Genomic DNA, 16,040 nt, shown 5'->3' on the forward strand with positions numbered 1-16,040 from the left:
CAGGGCTTGAGGTAGATGCAACAACTGAGCAAATATTATTTTCTATGTGTTCTGTGATTATATGCAAACTATATATGCCTACCATATAAGAACATCTACCTTTGACTGTTAGGGAAGCCCCTTACTCAGGATGCCAGAGTTTTAGCTTTCCATTCCATGCATGATGCAATGTTTAATATATGTCCATTAAGTCAGTGTATTAATAATGATGTTCAAATATTCTGTAAATTAGTAATCTGTTGTCTGCCTATATCATACAGTACTAGAAGAAGTGTACTTTAATTTTCTACAATGATTATAGACTTACTTCTCATTTTTAATTTGATCGAGTTTTTTCTTTCTATATTTTGAAGCTATGTTATTTGGTGCTTATAAATTTTAACCTATCATACTCATGGTAAATGGAAATTTTATCCTTCTGAAGTGAAATTCTTATCTGTTAAATTGTTTTTCGACTGAAAATTTAATTTCATTGATTATTAGTATTTATGTCACTCATCTTTGTCTATACTTTTACATTAAACCTTTCTGGATGTATCTCTCAGAATTGTCTTTTGTAAACAGCGTATTGTTAGATTTTTATTAAGTTGTGCTTTGTTGTAAAATATTGTGTGATGATAATAGTCTTTAACTCAACATTCCGTTACATATAATTATAATTAATCACAAATCATTTGTCGTTTTCTATTTCACATTTTCTCTTTGTTCCATATGTTCAATGCTTCTTTAACTGTCCTTTCTTGTCTTTTTAAAATAGAATAAGCAGGTTATCTTTGATTTTCACTTCCACCAGTTAGAAGTTTTATTCTGTTTCTATTATTTTAGTGATTGCCCTAGAAATGACAATGTATTTACTTAATTTATTCAAAAATAAAATTATCCAGACCTTTATCCTCCTCTGAGAAATACAAGTCCTTTAGAACATTTTACTTTCTCCTACTTTTCTCTCAACTTAGGTTATTTGTATCTTAGGTTATTCTTTATCTTATTTTTGTTCTTGTCTTTTAACCTCATTAGCCATTATTTTTATTGTCTTACACCCCTAACGCCACATAACTCCCCGGGGATTTTTTCTTTCTTTCTTTTTTTCTTCTACTTTGCTCAGCTCCAACAAGGCATTCTCTACAGTCTTCCCGGGTTGAGGGGGCAGTTTAGATCTAGTTTGCCCTTTCCCTGTGAGGTTCTAGTCCCTCTTCCTTTGATAATGCCTGTGTATTGGCTTCTGCTCTCACCTGCAAAGCCAAGGAGCCAGGTCCCACGTTTGCTGCATCAGAAAATTAACTCAAGTTACATACAGCTTTGGGGCACCAATATTCTGCTTATCTCATGATAGGCATTCATCCAAAAATTAATTACCTTAGAGTTCTCCTCTTTCTTTTAATTTCTCCAAAGCTCGTAAGCACTTTAAGATGTTGATGTTTGTTTGTTATATGAATGTACATATGCTCATTTTAAAAAGAAAGATTAACTCAAATAATTCACTGTTATTGAATCCGAAACCTCAGCGAATATTACATTTGATTTCAAAATGCACAAAACGATAAAAACTGCCAAGATTTATTTTAATAATAACACTAATAATTTAGTAATAATATTTAAAATAGTGAACATTTACACATGCCAGACAGGGGCATAAGTGTCTTGTATGTATTAATTTATCTAGTCCTCATAATTTGAAAACCCCAAACATATGTTATACATTTAACAAACTATAGTTATTTTTACACTCACTTCTCAGCTGAAATTTTTTTCACTTCTGCCCTCAGGTGTCATGAAGCTACTGTCCAAGGTCCTATTCTCCTAGAATTTGCTAAAGTTCTTTACTCGATTATTTATATCAATAAAATACGCTACATTGCTATGACATAGCTCCTTAATACGTTACTTCCCTAATAAGTCATCATTTTTACAGAAGTCTTTAACATCTTAATGTCTAAAGTGTGATTTGGGGGTTGGTGCATCCCTCAATTACACCACGTGCCACTAGCTCACAGGAGTCTTACCCTTTTTGATGCCTCCCCGCAAAAGAAAGATTCCTCTCTGGCCTTCAGTTTTCTCCTTCTTCTAATACAGATCACATCAAATGTATCACTGGGTTAGAATTTGGAGTTCTCATTTCCATTTCTCCCATAGATCTTTGCAGGCATCTTAAAATTGACTTATAATAGGTACAACTAACAGCATTAAGAAAACACATCCTTGATTTTGATTCTGTTGTTTAAGCTAAATCTCAATGTCATTTCAACAGACTTGGACTGTAAATAATTTAAGTTCTTGTGCCAAGAACCAATTATCTGCAGTGAGCAAAAAACAGATGATTTTATGCAGAATGAATCATGCGAGGAGCTTCTAAATTCTCAGCAGGCAAATTGGCTCAGATAAGATGTAATACTGTTGCTTGATTAGAGATGAAGCAGCCAACTTAAGGTGGCTGTTTTTAGAGGCTGAAGCTCTAACAAAACGAATATTTATGTGAAATTCCCCATATTTCATCCTGATGCAGGGATTCCATGTACTTATCTGATTCAGGTCTAAGTGATTATTGTTCTCAAATACATTTATTTTTACTTTCCACTCTGTTTATTCTTTTATAATTTTTCTAATTAGTCATCACTACCTATGGTTTGTTCTGAGAGAAAAGAATGAAATTATATTCTCAAACAATAGACGTTTCTTCTTCTGAATTAATGACTCCAACAGTTCAATAAGTTGGGAGACTTCACTGGTCCTTCGTCATCATTAACTTTCTAGATTTACGTACCCAAAACTCCGTATTAAACTTATGGTGAATTTTTTAGAAGCTGATGAAACCTTTGACTCATTTCCTAGGAAATTCTCTCTGGTAACATTATGCAAATCCACACATTCGCACATAACCTTGCAGAGACTTTCAGGAGATTCGCAACCCTCCGTGAAGCTCTGTTAGAGTACTGAGTATCGAATCTGAGACTGAGAGTCTGCCGTTCATCTCTGAGACGTTCTAGGGACTGCGGATTTTTAGCTTCAGGACCTAGAACAGTGATGCGATAGGTTTCAAATAAATAATATTTACCTAAGATAAGTGTTCTCTAAACAAACCAGCCACTTTGTGTGTGTGTGTGTGTGTGTGTGTGTGTATTGGCTTCTCCTGTTTTAGTGTTTTGTACTCCATCTACCACACATTGACTCTCCAATTGAAACCTGGCTGATAAAACCAGACAACTGTCATGTGACACTTTAAGAGCATATTTACATGGCAAAATGGCAACAAATAGTGATGGAAAACATTGGTTTCAACGTATTTCTTAAAAGTGCTCAAGAATCCCATCCGCTGCTAATTAAGATAATGTCTAGATTTAGTTAATCAATACATATTACTGAAAGACATTTTAATTATTTTGATGAATTTGTTAGCTCTATATTTATTTATCTCTTGGTTGTTTCAGTATTATCAATAAACATTTAGATTTTCTGCAAAGAATATTTCTGACTCCTGAAATCTCTGTCGTGTCACTTAGGTTTTACATTCAAGAAGTAACTTTAATTTAACGTGGGCGATGTTGGTTCCTGTGCGTCAGTCCTTTGGAATACTCTGTTTCTGTGCAGAGCGCCATAGCTCTGGAGTGTTTGTTGTCTTGTAGTCGGTGGTGAACTTACCATAGGGTCCTGGGTGTTTTCTACTAAAGCTTTGCTAAGGAACAAAAAGGTTGGCACTGGTCTCTCACTCTCTATTTTTTTAATATTTCCAAAGTTGGTTGTGAACCATGCGTCAGAAAAGTTGTCAGAGTGTTTAAAAGATGCTGCCCACCTGAGAAGCCGGCCATTAAAGTTGACTGAAGGAGGAAACCTCTAAACTTACAAAAGAAAACCTAGAAAGTAAGGTAGACAGCTAATCATCTCCAATTATCTACGACTCTCCTTGGCCCCAGTGGAGCTAATCCTTTGCTTCTGTTGTTCATTATTAAGGAGTTGAGATAAGGACCTAAATTGAACTGATTTTTCATTGGTTGTGGCTCTTTTTTGGAAGAGAAGTGCTTTATCAAGCATGTGCTTTAGAGTTGGACTTATCTGGGTTTAATGTCCACCCTGATGTTTACAAGCTATGTGACTTGGAGCAATTTACTTAACACTCAAACCTCAATTTTCTCATCTGTGAAACGCGACTCATAATATTTCTGTGAGGACAACATGAGATGATGCATACATACCCCAGGCACAATGCCTGGCACATATGGCATTCAGTAATAGGCATTTCTACGAGAGGACTAAAATCTTTTGGCCAAATTATAGATAAGATCTGTGGATGGATCTAGGTTGATAAAATCCTTGCACTTAGAAGCCAGAAACTCTGGAAATATTTCTAATGCCCAAGTATCTGCCATTTGTACCCAAGAAATACTCATACTTAATATAACCTCATCCATTTTTACACCTGAGAAATAGATAATGAGACAGAGAAAACGTATTCACTATAGGGCAATATGATCTTTCTTTCATCATTCTTTTATATTTGTGTTTAACATGGAGCTCCCAGGGCTCCACTGTGGGTGCTTGGTGATGAGGGAAGTTTCTCACTCTTCAATATCTTGGTAGAAGAGAGGGGTTAGTAGCAAGTGAATTGAACCCAAAGGAATAATTAATCTCGGCAATTAGTATCGTCTGAGCACCCTGGGGTTTAATTTACATGTGAAAAGTGAACTGGAATGATCATTAAAGTAACTTTAATCAAAGAATTTCTTTAGCTCAATTAAGATAGCATTTTTTGTACCTGTGATTAATCTAATATTGAAAGAAAATATTGAAGGAAAGTGACTTTACACACCTCACCTGATTTGATCAGTTTCTTCAGAAATACTTGTTGCTTTGAATATCCTGGCTTGATCCTGGAAGAGCATTAAAGGTTCATTAATGAATGTTTAAGTATTTACACACACACACACACATGCATGTATGCACACACAGAGATTGTTGTTCATGATAGGAAAGAACAATTAACAAGCTTACATTAGGGTCCTGTTTACACATTGATATCAAGACAAATCATTTTGTTTTTTTTTTACTGAAAGTGAATGATAATGTATTTGGAGTTTTCTTAATCTTGTTTTTATAGTAAAACCCCAAAATAAATAACACTTAGAGATATTGACTCCAGTAATAAAGGCAATAGATACGTTTGCCTTCTAGAATAAGATAGCATCTTGATAGCAGAAATATCTTACTTTATTTTATAAAGACAAATACAAATTAAAAATAAGAGACTTAAATCTCCCTGTTGAAAATAAGGAAAGGAATTGTCTACTTTTTTTCTTCGAGTATTTACCTCAGAAAATTTGTCATGGTAAGTATTTTTCTCACCTCTTTGAAATGTGTGTAAATCCTTTTGAAGACTAGGTAGACCTTTGTCAGTTTTATAATCCAGGAATGTCTTTCTCAGGGACCTGATAGCCATAACTTTGGGATGTAAACATCAAAGGAGCTCGCATCCCTTTTCCCAGTTTCTATGAGAGGGTGAGAGCCTATTCAATAGGTTATGAGAAGTTTGCTTTTTCTTCTAGACGGGATGCAGATGGTCATCCCAAATACCAGATGAAGTAAGTATGTGTGACAAATGGTGCTGGCAAGTCCTCATACTTGACGACTAGTTATTGTTTCTTGAAAACATGTATATAATGGATTGTGTCTGTTTGGCTCTCTAATGGGGAGATTTCTCTCTCTGGGGATTGTGGATCTCTTAATGGGGTGCCTACGACCCAAAATAAAAAGATTTTCTTTATTTATTTCCTTTACGAAAGGGATTTCTGAGTTAGAAGATTTTATTTTTAATGTTACTTCCTCAACAATTTAACAAACATTTACTAGGTGCCTATTATTACTGGGTGGTCTTTCAGAAGTAGGGGTTTTGTCAGTAACCATAAAAGACAAAATCCTGGCCATTGCAAAGCTTGTATTTCATTTTCGATACATTATCGATAAATCAGTACTTTTGAAATTATATATTGTTATTCCTTAACATAATGTCTGGGATGTGAGTTTGCTTTTAGCTTTCACTTTCTGAATAATTGAAATCTGTCACTATTTCTCGTGTTTTTGATGTATGATCTAAACTGTCAGGGAACTTGTATACAGAGCCTATCTGAATGATCATTTCTACTTTATATTGGGATTAGAGTAATAGCTTTTATGTGGTTTCTGGAGACCTGAAATTATAGTGTAGGGATTCAGAACAAGTCACTCACCCCAAGATGTACCACTGTTGTATGTAGGTTATTTCCAGCTGAAAAAGTCAAGATCCCAAAGCCTCCAGAAGAACATTTGACATTCCCCGCAACTATCTAAAAGAATTTAGATAGGGGGCATGTTCCAGGAAGGGACTTATGACCATAGATAAGTAAAGTTCAAAATGAACTGGATATGATAGACAGAAGAACTTAGCAAGGCCCCTTCATCAAAATCCTCTCTGTGTCCTATTGTTTCCGTGTGACCCAGCAAACATTTGTCTACCAAATATTAGCACTTTTCAACTTCCTGTGAATTGTCTTACTTTCCTTTGAAGTTCCAGACCTCTATTTCCTTCTCCTTAGTCCAGAATGACATATATATCTCATTTTGCCTAACTATCTTTGGAAACCTTCATGTCTATGAGAGTTGCCCATATTATTAAATTGTATTTCCTCCTGCTAATCTGTGTCATCTTAATTATTTGATCTGCTGAAAGAATGAAGAGATGAAAGAAGGAAAATTTCTCCTCCCCAATAATAGAAATAGATTAGTTTGTACTTTTCAATGTTATTCAGTACTCCATAGTTTATACAGCTCAATGGTTCAACAGTTCAAAGTATTTTTTTAAGTTTTTATAGTTATGAGAAATTGAAAACCCAGGGTATTTCTAAAGATGCTCCAAGTGGAAAGCAATCAGGAAAAAAGAATTTTTGAAATCTGAAATAATTTAAGACCACATATAGAATGGCCACCAAAAAAAAAAAGCAACAATATTCATGAGAACTCTCACCTATGACTCAATTAAAAACAAAAATTCTAGTGAATGTTAAAAATATATTCTGTGAAAATAAAGTATTTCTAAAAGTATTATGAACATTTAATCAGCGATTTAAGAAATACTTAAATGTTGTGGTGGTCATAGGCACCACTCCCAATAATATCTAATGTCACCTTTAGCAATTCATTAAGAAAATATTAAGATTAAAAAATGAGTGTTTTGGAGATTTCTCATCATGTGCAATAGGAAAACATATATCATTGTGCTTTTCTTGACAGTTTTCTTCTAAATAAAGTGTTTTAGAGTTTACTTAATACATATTTGCATGATCTTAACCTACAAACCTCTCTTCTATGAAAAATAGAAAATAAATCTTGAAGTTCACTATGAAAGACCATTCCACAAATCTAATTTTAAGAATGTATTTGTGTTATTTTGAGAAGATTCTCTTGAAAATAGGTTGCTCTGCCACTATAGTCTTCCATATCATACATTTATATTTTTAATATGAAATTTATCATTGTATAAATTTACCTGCCTGTTCCATTTGTTTCCTGTAAAATAAAGATGAAGACCAAATTTTACTTGATTTACTTCCATATCAAATGAGAATCATGCTAAGGGAATATCGAATAGAATCATGCTAAGGGAATCATGTCGATAACTTCTTTGGAAGGTTGTCATCAGGTTGGATGGTGGGTAGGGGATGTCAGTAAACAGTAATCACAATAGACAACATGATAAGCATTTCACGTTTAGCATTGTTTCCTATTCTTGGGTAACTCCAAGAAGTGAATGCTATTGTCATCTTCTATAAATAAGGGATAGGCTTAATGAGGTAGTTCAAATTGACGCAGCTAATAATTATTGGCAGAGATGAAAGTTGAACCCAGGCAATCTATGTCCAAAACCTGTACTCACTACAGTATACATGTGTGTGTATATGTGAGTGTGTGTGTGTGCCTGTGACATCATAAGAAATATATATTTGGTATCTGCCTCAGGTTCCTGAGTGATAAGAGTGCTAGAAGTATCTTTTGTTCTAATATTTGGTCTATGACTGTGGTTCCAGACATCAAGCAACTATATCCCTTGGAATTTCCTAGGTGATGTGAGCATCTTTTATTCTAATGAGGCAACTCTTTAGCTTCAGTATGAGGGTTGGTCACCAGGAAGATCCAGCCGTAATTAGAAGCTTGAGACTTTCAGCCCTATCCCCTGACCTCCATCCTCTGGAGAGGAGAGAAAGGCTGGAGAATGAGTTAATCATCGATCGCGCCTATGGGATGAAGTCTTCATAAAATCCCCAAACTTCACAGGAACAGAAGCTCCTGTGTTTGGGATTCTTCTGGACCTTGCCCTATTTATCTTTTTATCTGGCCGTTCACTGTATCTCTTAAAATATTCCTGTAATAAATTGGTAATAGTAAGTGCTTTCCTGAGCTCTGTGAGCTGTTTAAGCAAATTATTGAAACCAAATAGAGAGTCATGGGAACCTCCAATTTATAGTAAGTTGGTCAGAAGTACAGGTGACAACCTGGGACTGGTGATTGGTGTCTAAAGTGGGAGACGGACAATCTCATAGGACTGAGCCCTTTAACCTTTAGGATCTGAAAGTAATTCCATGTACTTTCCAAGAACTGGTTGATGTGGGGGAAAAAATCCACATATTTGGGGACACCTACGTTAAGTGTGCAGAGGGAAAACAGCTTTTCCTACCCTTCTTTTACTACCCTATTTCAATTGAACCTTCTTTAAAACAAAAAAATAAAACATTTATAGAGTTGAAGGACCATATTTATCATTGACCATAAAGACATAATGAATAAATGAACCACTTTGGGCAAAAGGAAAATCTTAAATGATGGTTGAATCTCCCTTTAATAAGAAAGGGGTAGGTGTACAGATAGGATAAATAAATCATAAAAGGATCTATAGGGTTTTTTAAAAATCCTCACAATTGCTACTGAACAATCATGCTAAACAGATTATTAAAAATAAGAAATACTTTGTAAACTTGACTTCTTGTATCTTTATGTCTTTTTAAGTCAGTCTTCCAACACAAGCGGATGCCTGGCCCTTCAGGAAATCACACAGAGCTGCTCTTTTCCCAGATGCTCAGTGCAAACATTTCTTCCTCCTCCTTCTGTAGAGTTTTCTTATGTCATAGAATCTTAGGGCTAGGAGGTCTCCGGGGCCATCTGGTCCAGCCCTCCACCTATGCTTTAACTGAATATGTCAGAATGTGTTATAGAGACAATGTTGAATTAAGACGTCCTTTGCCTTATTCTTACATAAAGTGAATTACCAGTGGCTTTTCATTCACCCATTAGAAGTATCAGTTTCTACACATTCATACGTACATTGAACCTAAGCAAAAATTATCACAATATTAAAACAATGCTTGATTTACCATATTCGTGGTCCCTACAATTGTCTGTGATTTTATAAACATACTCCCTACTATTTGCTTTAAGCAACAGTTCTTGGGAGCTTTGTGTTGATATTTTAAATTTAAATTGAATTATCCTGGTACCAGGATAAGTACAGACCTGGCAACCAATTGCTTGCATGGCATTTTTAAAATATTTACATCCCAAAAGATTCCTGTTAAATTCATCTCTGTGACTTTACCTTTCTTCAAATTTGAAAAGATTTGCTTGTTTATTATATTCTAGATACATATCCGGGCTCTGAATGTCAAAAGTTAGTCAAATATTAACATAGAGAGATCTCCATGGATTTTCTCAATTCAGTTGTTTTTCTTTAATATCAATATTTAGTTCTGAAAGTCATCTAGGACTATTTCACCCCACTAGTCAACTGAACAGTTTTTAGTTAGTGTGATGGTAAAGGTAGGGGAAGGCTACAGGGATAGAAAGCCACACTAGCAGTGATGTTTGAGGGCTTTACAGGGTGTATATATGTAGGTATGAAAAATGGAGAGCCAGAAAAAGACTCAGGGCACAGCAGCACCTATAATCAGAGTCCTTTGGACAGAATCCATATATCAATGCCAATAGAAATTGCTTTGCGTGCTTCAACGTTGTAGAGCAGCTAGGCTCCCATAGAAACATTTTCAGTCTAAGGCTAGAAAGAAAGAGAAAGAGGGAGAGAGAAAGGGAAGACAAAAAAGTAAGAGAAAAATCAATGATGAGATGAACAGAGAGAATAGAATGGTCAGGAAGGAGAGCAAGGGGAATACTGAATTTTAGGACTTAAATGATTGTCTCACATATCAACAGATCTAATGCCGTGCAGAAAGGAAAGAGAGCTCTGATGACGGCAGCAATGTGACCCCTTAGAGGACTCCACATTTCTTGCATCCAGTTTCCTGTCCTTACCTTGCTGGGGCCGCAGGGCCAGTGGCATCTTTCCATTTATCTGCTGTAAGCTCACAGGGTCCTTCCTACATTCTGGTCCCATTTTTTTTTTTTTTTGCCTCAGGGCCAGTGGCATCTTTCCATTTAAGCTCAGGGCCAGTGGCATCTTTCCATTTAAGCTCACAGGGTTCTTCCTACATTCTGGTCCCATTTTTTTTTTTTTGCAGAAGAGATTTTAGAGTTGTTGCTAGTTTGAAAATGGAGCCACGGGGGACCTTAAACCTTCCTTGCAAACAGGCTAAACAAATATTCATAGCTCCCTCATTTAATCCGACCAACTGACAGGGTACACTTCCATCTGCACCACTCACATTTCTGGGGTCTCAGCAAAACAGAGAATCTTAGAATTGTCTTGGCTTGACATTCTCGTGTTGGTTTGTGTGGAAATGTTAGTTGTGTTACAGCCAATCAGATACATAGCAGTGTTTTTATAAGGCATTGGACACTAGTCTCATTTGGCAATCTTTTTATAGTTCCCTGTTCAGCTCCAGCTTCCGATTCTGTAGCAGTTCTCCAAGCCTCGCCACCTTCTCAAACCTTCTTCCCGTCACCAATCTTGCAAGTGACCTCTGGCCAAACTCTTGCCCTTTTCTCCAATGTTTTAGAGGAATCCCAGGTTCTCAGGTATAAACACTCCTGGTTTCCTGCCTCACTAGTGTTGGGGAGAAAGACTTTCCTCCTACTCTTCCAGAAGAAAGGTCTAAGGCTGGTCTAATAATTAAATTAACATAGACCGATTAACAGGAGAAAAAAACAAATTTTATTTTGTACATATGGGGGCTTCATAAGAATATGAGGGCCCCCAGACAGTCAGGCTAATGGGACTTACATGCCATTGTGGACTATGGAGGAGGTAGAGGTCTGGGACTTCAAAGGGGAGAAAGGCAATTCACACGAAGATGAAAAACAAAGCTTTGGTAAACAAATCTCTCTCCCCTTTTATCTTTACTCACGTGTTCTCTGTTTTTATTCATTCATTAACATACATATGATTCAATAGAATATAGCACATACAAACAACGCAGCAAACACTATGCAGTAGGTAGGCACTGTTCTAGGCACCATCTTCAATTTTGTGAATTTCTCTGTAAGAACATACTTTCTTTACATAAAGCAATCTTTCATTCAACAAATGCTGAGAATTCCTACCAGGTGCCAGGAAATTTTCTATATTTTGAGGTAATCTTCTTTATCTCTTTTCAAATATATATTTGTCTAGAAAAAAAGGCCTATCTAGCTATTTATACATTTCAGGCATATACTCCATCTCACCGCCACTCGGGGTTATTTGTGAGGTCATTTTATTAATTTTTCTCTGCAGGTTGTAATGTAAGCATTTGAAATCATACACACTTAAAGGCAATTAAGTGATTTCTAAGTCTCCCAACATTAAGGCTTTCCCAGAATGTGCGATGTCTCCAACATTTTGTCATCTCATGTTTTCGTCTCAGTCTTTTTCTCCTTTTCCCTGAAAACTCTGTCCAAGCTTTTTAGCTTTTTTTTTTTTTCTAATCACTTTCAATACTGGGCTCATTCTTCTTGTATTTGTTACATATCCAGAGTCATGGGCATTAGTGATGTTCAACAAATATTTCTGGCAGCATATGTAGGGCTGCACCTCTTGGCCACCAGAGGGTCGAGGGGGCCATGTGGCTGATGTGACAAATTAGCTGTGAGTGGAAGTGAGGAGCGTTGCTGTTCAGACAGAGCATTTCACTGTCAGCTCCTCTGAAACCCTCTCCCTTCATCATAGCAACAACAACATTTGAGAGGGTGGCTGTTCTGACAGCATTAGCCCTCAAATCAGCAGGCAAGGAACAGAACTCCTTGCAAATCTGCAGTGCACCTGAAGTGTGAGAGAAAAATAATCCACCGAAGTTTGGAAGTTGTTTGCTACCACAGCTCGAGCTGGTTCTCCCAACTGATACAATGAGAACCCACCATTCCGGCATGTAGTTATGGACCTGGAAATGAAATTCTGGCATGTGTACAGATGAATAAACACAGGCTCTGTCCTGTCTCTATTATAATAAGAGCCATTAATTAAAATAAATAGAGAAAAGAAAACCTTGGGTTTTATATCTTGAGTTGCCAGCCTAGAACTTCAGGGTCATTTAAGGTGGCTCCTGAGTTCCATCTATCACTGTTTTCTCACTAAATAAACACTAGAGGTAATTTGGAGAGCGAATGAATCTTAGCAGGATTTTTGTAACTTCTTAAACTTTAATTATGTTCCAATTATTTAATGGCATTTTACAGAGGAGATTCGAAGCTGTGTTTCACTTTATGCATTACCAAATTATAGGGTGTTTGTACCAAAATGTTTAACTCGATAACATACCTGAGAAATAGCCATTGAAAGCAGCCTTCCACATTTTAGAAGAAAACACTACTCTTTTTAATACTTTTCAATTTATTTGTCTGTTAAGCCAAATACACGTTGTGTTTGTTGGGTCTTTTATTCCAATTTTGGTAGTTTCACTTCACTTCACAAGCTTGTGTTTGCAAGGTCAGAATACAAGAAACAATCTTATTTTCCATTGCTTTCCACATATTAAACTTGGATAAAATGTACTCTGTGTATTATAGTTATATGCTCTATAAAATCCATCTTCCATAGGCATGAAAAATTTAGGAAATGTATTACTCAGCTGCATTTAATTATGTTTTTTTCTGTAAATTTAAAACTTTCCTTTAAATGTTTAATAAAATCATTAATTAGACCTAATTAGAAATAGTTAATAAAATAAAATAACGTATCAATATTTAAAGACAAAACAGTTGATATAATTAGGTTATAAATAACTGTTTAGTGTGTGTATATATTTCAAACATGAGGATCTTATTATCCTGTAATACTCTATCTCAAAGGTAGAATCTTTTTTGAACTTGTCCATAGCTCATATTTTTCTGTCCAAAAGCCCTTGTAGCATTTGCTCTCTTGGTAGAAGTAATGGCTGACTACCTCCTGATGCCAAGAAAATGTTGCTTTTGAAGCAATTTGAAACCTTTCTTTGAACAATCTCTCTAACCATCCTACAGAGTCTTATTCTTCTAGAAAGAGCAAGGATAGAAACTAAATTCAGGGTGATGTTCCTGATAAGTTCTGCATCTTTAGTCAACTTGGATCTTGCTGGTGGGGGTCACGGAGTCACCTCCACAGCCCTTGTTGCCCAGATAGGGGTTCAGAGGGCCCTCTGGTTGGAACAGATGACACTGAAGCCTCAGTCTTATGTCAGATCGAGTTGCATACACTGTGTGGCAAAACAGGGGCACATGGGTTCCTACCCAGTCATAGCTTTCCACGTGGGGGCCCAGAAGCCCCTTCCTTATAGGTGTAATGGCCTCTTTCTAAGCCACATAACTGTTGGATACAGAAATATATATTAGAAAAAAGATGTATGTGGGGTGGAGAAAAACGGGAGCTCTCTTAATGGAATAGGTAGGTGGTCCTATTGTAGAAAAATCAGACTGATGAGAAATCAAACACCACTCAGATAGTTGGAGAACTTAGGTTTATTACATCAGTGGTCTCAGAAGAGCTAGCGCTCTGAAGATCTGGGCCCTGAGCTCAGGGGTAATCTTACTTTTATAGGGCTTGGCATGGGCTGCTTGGCTCATGAGATTCTTACACAGGAATTTAGCAAAAACAATACATCTGTTATCTAGACAGAACAAGCAAAGGGGAGGGTGAGTCTTCAGTTGATCTCGAGGTCACCCTGCCCTTCCGCCTATGTGACAAGCATGTCTACAGAAGCAGAACAAAGAGCTGATTATAAGGTTAGCCATTTGAGCTGAAAATTCCTCTTCAGTCCATTGATTGGTACCTTATCTACTGCAAAGCTTTCATGGTGTCAATCTGCTTGGTCTGGGTGCATGGCCAAACAGGTTTACAACTACTTCTAATAGAAACCCCACCAGCCAATGGTCATTAGCAGAAGGCCTGCTTTAGGTAGTTGAAAGACAAAGATTATATAGCCTCCTGAGGAGAAGTGACTCGAAACATCCAGAAGTTTGGAAGAGGCTGTGTTTGAGCTGCACAGGTGAATGGACTCAGGCATATCTATCTATCAATCACTGAATACCCCTTCAGAAATCCTCATGCACTAGTAGAATGTTTAAACATTTTCTGCAAAAAGGGTATGGGAAAATAAAGGGGCGAGTTTGCTCATTAGGACAGTTTGTGACTACATTTTCCAGTCACTGATTTCCCTGACAGTTTTTAAATTGCTTCAGGTTCTCCGCTTCTATTTATTTCGAGCTGTTAGATGTTTACTGATTAAGTAGTATTGCCTGTAATTTATCTTAAGTGTTCTAAAGCTAAGAGAGTAACGCACTCTGCAGCTTCCCAAGTCACTGATTTAATAGTATGGGGCAAGTTGTTAAAACATCCTAACTTTTAGTATTCTCACCTGTAAAATGGGGGCGATCGGGCCTGTTGGTCCAATGCCATACAATAACTTTATAAAATATCCTTAAACAGAAGGTAACGATATCTTAGCAAAAATATAGGAAATAGTTTCTTTGCAGAACGATAAAAACTAATTTTATAAAAAGTATTATAGGTAAAAGTTAAGCAAATTCTTTGACCTTTCAGAAATTAGCATTTCAGTCATTGGTGTATTTATTAACAAATATTAGATGAGTGTCTGCCACGTACCAGGCCATGTGTGAGGTGCATAGGGAGACTGAAGCTGTACAAGACAAGCTCTCTCCCATAAAAGACAGACATTTTTTAAACACACAAAACAAAGTAATAAAAGGATTTGTGTGAGAATCATTTCATTCAGAAAGTTGGGAAGAGATAGAATACTGATACCAGAATACTAAGCATCCTATAACTTATTCGAAATACACACACTGATGAATCAGTTCTTACTAAACCTACAGTGTGGGCGGGTAACACTGTCGCCACAGCTGCTGTGCCTAATTGAGCTATATTTGCATTTCAAAAACCAACACCTGAGGCCAAATTCAAATTACTCCACCAGAGGTTACTGTAGGGAATATGAACTTTGGAAGATAATTTACAATATAATTTTTTTTTATTACTTTACCCATATGGAAGATTTAGTTTACAGCAAACTAAGTTATATTATTTAAAATTACCTGAGTAGTTGTGTAATCGTTCCCCATCTAAGCATACGTTTGCTTTGTGAGCTATCCTAGAAACAAAATTTGAATATTTGACTTTGGGAAGAATCACTGTAAATAAATATCCCATCAAAGCTTGAATTGATGTTGTCTTAAAAATTAAATCTAACTATGAGCAGTGAACATACAATGCAAAATATATATGGCTTACTCTTGAATCGTACACTTGAAACTTACTGGATTTTGTTAATCAATGTTACCATAATAAAAATAACAATAATTAAAACAAACAAATAAAAACACTTTGTAAATGGTAAAGAACTATCCAAAGTTTGTTCTTTCCTAGGAGCAACTAATTCCACTCTCAGGAGTTCTTTTCAATTGTTCCAAGAAGATGATGCTACTTGATCAAGACAGAATGTATAGGGAGTTGTTTTTCCAATAAAAGAGAGGTAAATCTATACCTTTTCACTAGGTTCTTTTCTAAACTAACGGCATATGTTGGTGAGGCAGCGTTTCCACAAATTGAGTGTAGCTGCTAAGCATGCATAGAATCATCAAAATTTGGCTCGCCCCCTAAGTTACAT

This window comes from Pteropus alecto, unplaced genomic scaffold (assembly GCF_000325575.1).
Source record: "Pteropus alecto unplaced genomic scaffold, ASM32557v1 scaffold115, whole genome shotgun sequence".
Lineage (NCBI taxonomy): Eukaryota > Metazoa > Chordata > Mammalia > Chiroptera > Pteropodidae > Pteropus > Pteropus alecto.